This window comes from Phymastichus coffea, unplaced genomic scaffold, assembly GCF_024137745.1.
Source record: "Phymastichus coffea isolate CEN01 unplaced genomic scaffold, Cenicafe_Pcof_1.1 PCOF00046, whole genome shotgun sequence".
NCBI classification, from domain to species: domain Eukaryota; kingdom Metazoa; phylum Arthropoda; class Insecta; order Hymenoptera; family Eulophidae; genus Phymastichus; species Phymastichus coffea.
In genome coordinates this window covers 628,013-634,590 of record NW_026706857.1, presented here as the reverse complement: position 1 = coordinate 634,590, position 6,578 = coordinate 628,013, and positions in this window count along the sequence as shown.

Sequence of the window (6,578 nt, the reverse complement as noted above, 5' to 3'; positions counted from 1 at the left end):
TTTACCGCAATTTATGCTAAAAATTTGTACCTACAAAAAGCACTTCTCGATTCAATTTTATATGCGTGAGCCGCGTTTTCCCCAACCGCATAAATCTATTCAAATTTTCTTTGAGAAAAGCAACAGAAGTTTAATAGAGTAAATATATGGAACTTTCTAAATCAATCCCAAAAACTTGAAAGCCCTTACATTCAGTACAAGTATAATACCCTGATAGCTCCTAATTTATTTAATAAGACAAAGAAGGACCCTTGCGTGCAGGTCTTCTAGGTATGTGTCTGGGACGAATTCCTGAGGGCAACACGGTATTCCCATTACTCCGGGGTGTGCGCATGTGTGAACACAATCGCGGCTCTTTTGGTGCGAATATGAGAAAGAAGGTCGAAACCAAAGATTAATGCGGCACACTTACTGGGGCAATTTGCACGCGAGAAGAGAGAGAGATTCGTTACGGTAAGGATCTGAAATGGCCCGCGGGGAAAAGACCAAGAAGATACAGCGCGGAAAAACGAAGCGAAGCAACCGAACAATCCACGTTTGAGAAAAAGAAATAAATTGAACTGCTCTGTTTTTAGATCACAATCGACGTCTCATTATCGTTATGAATAACACGCGAAGGTGAAAACTAACTGCTGAGGGTTGATGATTACGATTCCAATCAGCTCGGTTTTACGCATTCAGTCCCCGCGCGTCTGCAGACAACATACGCGAGATAAGATATACTATACGTTTCGTTGCCAGCAGCAACAGAGCTAATTATACATACATAATTAAAGATATAAAATGAGAGAGAGAGAGTGAGAAGATGTTCTTCGAGGGGAAACCCTTTGCCAAGTGGGCCATGCAAAGTGGAAAAGCATCTGTACGATATTTCGCCGGCGTTGTCTGCAGAATGCTTAATTAAAACCTCAGACTATATTTGCTTTTATGTGCCCTACCTCTTCCTACTTGAATACGTTTTGCTTTTCTTTTGGCTGTTTGCGTGTGTTATATTTACGGAAAGCTCGCACGCGCTTTCGAATCATTCGCCACAACGATGACTCAACGGAATTAAGCTACGTGAGACGACAGATTTTTTTTTCATGCGGCTTTCAAACACCATGGCTTTTCGTTGCGAGATAGTGGCATGTGTGCTTGTGAAAATTGATGTTTTTGCCGCACGGTGTGTGGGTTGTGGTTTGTGTTGCGTGCGATTTTTCCTTTCGTTTTCGGAAAATTTCGTTCGTCATTGTATTAAGTTGTGAGAACTAAACGATAACGATTTCTGCTGAGTTTATAATAAGTCTATCACAGAAAATAATCGTGAAATTCTTTCATGATCCAAAAATTTTTTACGCGATGTAGTTCTAAATTTGCAAGTTTCTAAAAATTAGATTTTTTACAGAAAACGTAAACATTACATTATATTCTTAAATGGAACAGCATAGAAAAAAAAAACTTTTGAAGCTCTTCTCCCCCTTCCACCCGAGCTTGCGCTGCCGCACACCAACCAATTAAGTGTCTGCATTCCACATGCGTCGACAATGTGCCACTCGAGGCATGACATTTGGCATCAGTTCCCTTCTTCTCCTTCTGCATATGCGCCAAGTAAGAAGGCATAGGAAGAGGGAAGCGGAAAGAAAGGAGAAAAACATTTGACTGCTGTCTCTTTTTTCTCGGATCTATGGCTCTAACGAGTTTTGCTTTCACCCGGGTGACAGAAAAACTTTTGGCCCTCGCACACGTATGTGTACAGTGTCACTGTGACGCCACATTGATTGACAGCAAGCGAGAGATGGTCTCTCTCTCTCTCTCTCTCTCTCTCTAACTCACTCACTCCGTGTGCCATGCTAAAATGGCGATGAAGGATGGTCTATTTTTAATTGCTTCGTCGCCTGGTTAGGCGGGCGGATGTGTCGCTGCCAGTTAGTTTCATTTTTTTTACAAGTTGCCGATTGTCGAGATATTTACAAAAGTATACTATAATTCAATTGCACATTATTTCTAAAGAACACTGCTGTTTAGACCATACTGATTGAAACAGTTCACAGAACAATTGTCACAGACGTTTAAATTTAAACAATCAATTTCCGATTTGCATGACGATTCGGACGGTGATTGATAACGCATAGCCCCTCGACATCGGCACTTCAGATTCAATTCACAAGTAGTATAAATCAAAATTTTTGCCTCTCGTGATATACTTGCTAAAAATCCCCATGACCCCGCGCAGGAATCTTCCCCGACGCCTCCCATCTTCTCCGCATATCATCAAGAGAGTACATCAGTGGATAAACTCGAAACTCCGCGAAGCGCAATAACTCAGAGCAAAACGTTTTCATCTCTCTGGTGGAAAAATCTTGACTTGTGAAGCATATGTCAGAAAGCGAGAGAGTCTTTCCTCACACACATACCCGCGAGGAACGTAATATTGAAGCCGGCAACGCCTTGACAGAACGTACATCAAAAGTATTATGCCTCGTTACGACGAGATAGCTACTCAAAAGTCCATTCGAAATCCATGAATAGCAGCCGTGCATGCTTGTAAACCTGCGCGATACACCTGCGGATATGTGTCGCTTATATAGCGCGAGCAGAGAGTCGATGTCAATATATATGCTAACGTTTTGCCGTAACGATCTATCGAGTTGCCATCCTAAGTGGCTGTGAGAGATACTGTCGAGCGAGGTAAGTGTGTCATCACACTGTATAGTGAGACGGAGGTGAAACGACGCGATAGAATGAATAGCGGCGGACATAAAATATCGTACAGATTATGTAATGTACATTCGGTTGAGTATAATACATACCCGGCATAAATGAGATTGGCATTCGGAGCTTAAAGTCATTTTTATCAGTTCTTGGAGCTTTCGAACATTATTATGATGGAAACACACGAAAAAACGAATCAAGAAATGTTTCTTCGATTCTTAAATTATAAAATACATAGCTATTGTATATTCGCAATTTGTCACTATCGATTAGCCAACTCCAATTGACGATACCAGCAAGTGTATACGAAATATGCAAAAACAACGAATAGACAAAAACCAAGAAACAGAGGTCTGCAGAACAACAAGAGGCAGAAGAAGAAGTAGCAGTCTATAGGAAGAAGAGATATGAAGCGATGCAAGACGACGTGAAAAAAGCTGACGGAGGGGTGAGGGTGCAGCTCGGTGCGGTGTGCGGCAGCGAAAAACACAAGGAGCTGGGGTTGGGTTCGCTAAATGGGCGTGGATAAGAAGAGAGAGAGAGAAAGATTCTCTCTACACAAGTGGATGAGCCAGAGAAGGAGAAAAAGAAGAGGGAGTGAGAAAGACTGGAAGCTTAATATAAAACTTCATTTCGCAATCGGCCGCGGTGTTTTATGTATATACCTCGCACAGGAAGAAAAAAAACGACGAGTTTGTCGCTTGCTGGGCAGCAACAAATGAAAAAAAAAACTGAAACAGAGGGGGTAGAGAAGATATTTTCGCCCTCCTTGGCCTCCTACCTACCTTACTTTTTTTTAAGTGTATACAAAATGTATACTTAATGCCACGTTGTTGTGTGCCTATTGATTCTGGCTGCGCAGTCACGAGCTGCTGTTTTAGCCGTCCTACGGCGTACCATTAGGCTAATTTTAATTTCGATTGTCTATATATACAGCACGCGCTTATTAGTATGCCCTCGAATGTTAATTAGGTTTGCTTCGAGAAGACATTTGAGGTCTGAATAAGTGTATAATCAATTGATTTTTTCTGCCTTTTTTTCATTATAAGCGACCTTATTACCATTTTACAACGTACCGTTACTAGGCTTCAATAGAGACCAGTATTGGTAGTCAAAACCATTTGCGGATACGTGTATCAACATTAAAATTGGTTGAAGCACATTTTCACTCAAAGAAAAAGTCGTTGGCAAAGTAACGAAAAGAGTGTATAAGTGTAATAGTTTTACAGAACAGCGACACGCCTTGGACAACACAAAACAAAAATTGTTGAAAAATTGCAGTGAGCTGAAAGAAGAACGAGAGAGAGAGAGAGAGAGAGAGAGAGAGAGAGAGAGAGAGAGAGAGAGAGAGAGAGAGAGAGAGAGAACAAAAGAGAGAGAGAGAGTCGAAAATGAAAAAGTTTAGCCCAGATAGTTAAGCAGCAAACTCGCGCGCGCGCACGCGGATATCTCTCAACGCTTGGCCGAAGAAAAACTTGTTTGATGCAGTGGAAACTCCGTTCCCATTTTTGCGAATCGCGGCAGTAGTCGACGTCGGCGAAGAAAAAGTACGTGCAGCGCGCGACGACGACGCGAAGTCGAAAGGAGGGAGGAAAAGGCGCATAGCGCGTTCGCGCGCGATGAAACTTTTAATAAATGGCAGAGTCGATATGAAGTATAGGACTTTGACATATCGTGTGTCTGTAATGTATAGTTAAATCTCTGGCGGCAGATGTGGCACTTCGCTCCCGCTATGCTGTGCTGCAGCATCCCCGAAATTTTCCCCGCGAGAGAGGCCCCTCCTACAATCTTTCTCTCTCTCTCTCTCTCTCTCTCTCTTATATGAATATGAGTGAGTGTGCCGTTATTGGAATCAAAATGCATTTTTTTTATTTTACGTGAGAGAGAAATTGCCCTTCGTAATTGGATTATCTATTTAGGTGTATTATACTTCCACGTCATAAGCTTGCATATCGATCACAAACTTTTTGCGCATTTTTGACTTTTACAAATAAATTTAGAATACCGTCTAGAGGAATATACATTATTACTAGAAAATTGAATTTTATATAAAGATTTTTTGCTTTAAAATGGGTTTTAAAGTGTCCCTTGCTGAGAGAAGGAAAAAAATAAGGTTTACAGAATAGTTTCTTTGAAAACCGTTAGTGTTCAAAGTCAAAGTAGATAAAAAACTTACTTTTGGTTAAACAGATCAGCAAACAGCAATTTGTCCGAGTCATTATTTCGAAATTTTAACGCCTTTAACAGTGTTATGGTAGATATATTTAATGACCTTGTGCTAATAGCTTTCAAAATGTTTTTAGTCATACCAAACTCAAAAACCTTGAAATATCGTATTACTACTGACCGAAAGAATTTATAAATAAACGAAACGTCAATGGTTCAACGAAAAGAAAAGTGGAACAACTATTACTTGATCACACATTTGCTGAACAAAAAGCGCGGCCATTGTTAAAGAAAGAAAAGAATTTTAAAACACATGTCATCCTTGGCACATAGTAAAGCCTTCGCCGCTTACTTACGTCAAGCGTTGACACGACATGATTATTGATAACCCCGTACGCTGCATCACTCTACGAAAACGTTTGCACGCGCAAGTTCTTTTTTTTTTGTTTTGTTTTTTTTTTTTTTCATGGCGTCGAGTGAAATTCTGCCGAAACTCGAGCGCGATGAACTTTTCAATCAAATCGGCTGTCCAAATGAGAGCCTCGCCACAAAAGCGGATCAGGGTAATCTGTCATCGAGAGAGTTTCGGGCTGTCTCGTACGCCTAGTGCACCAGCCGGCGCCCCGACCGTTAGCTGCTCTTCTGCAGCCGCTGTTTTAAATATTAGTTCCGATGGGCGGAGAGACAGAGAGAGAGAGAGAGAGAGAGAGAGAGAGAGAGAGTGAAAGAAAGCTTCAAAATGCCACTCTTATTTTTAGGGATAAAATATCTTCTGACGAGAACGAAGCACGTTACCATGGAAAATTGCATTTCCTGTTGAAAAATTGCATTCGACAGTTGTGTGTCAGTAGACATTTTTGAACTGTTTTTTTTTTATTTTCGACAGTTTCCTGGACATTGCTTATGGTTTTCGATATAAATTCTCTTTAATAAAAGATTTTTTAACTTATTATACAGAGAAAGAAATTTATTATCAAACATAACATTCAATGTTATAACTTCTTATTATAACTTTTGAATATTTTTAAGATTTTTATAACTTGTTTTCTTTTAAATATCTCATCTTAAAGTAAGATTTGATTTTACAACATTTTTCCAAAATATCAAACAATTTTGGTTACCATAAATATTGGTTTGCATTGCGAAGCATTTCAAATATACGAAGAAAATTTGTCAAAGAAAAGACCAAAAATTGAAATAGACTTTTGACGATATTTTAAATTTTAGCGGCATACAATAACGTACATAAAACTCGATCTGGGTTCAAAATAAAATCAAAATACTGTATGGCATCTAAGGGCTCCATTTGTGAGTAGAATTTTGTTATTTCATATTAATTGTTACGAAACACTTATACACAACATAGTCCTGAACGCTGTTTAAATTCCTCAAATTAAAAAATGTTGAAAAATCAATAACAACTCTCATTTTATCTTATATAGCTTCCAGCAAACACACCAGCTTATCATCTGCTACCAACATTCTTAATTCTGAATTACGTCTACTTGCAACTCAGTAACTTGCATCGTGAAATACATGTCTTGAAAAACAAAAAACAAAAAATCATTGTATCCACCGTGTCACAATATACCTGCAGGTCGAAAAATCGAGCATCATGACCGCATACATACAATCGCACGAAAATCTATAGCACATATAGATGCTGTACGCCAGGGATGCGGCGCGCACGTGACAGTGATATCCCCACCGCTTTCTCTCTC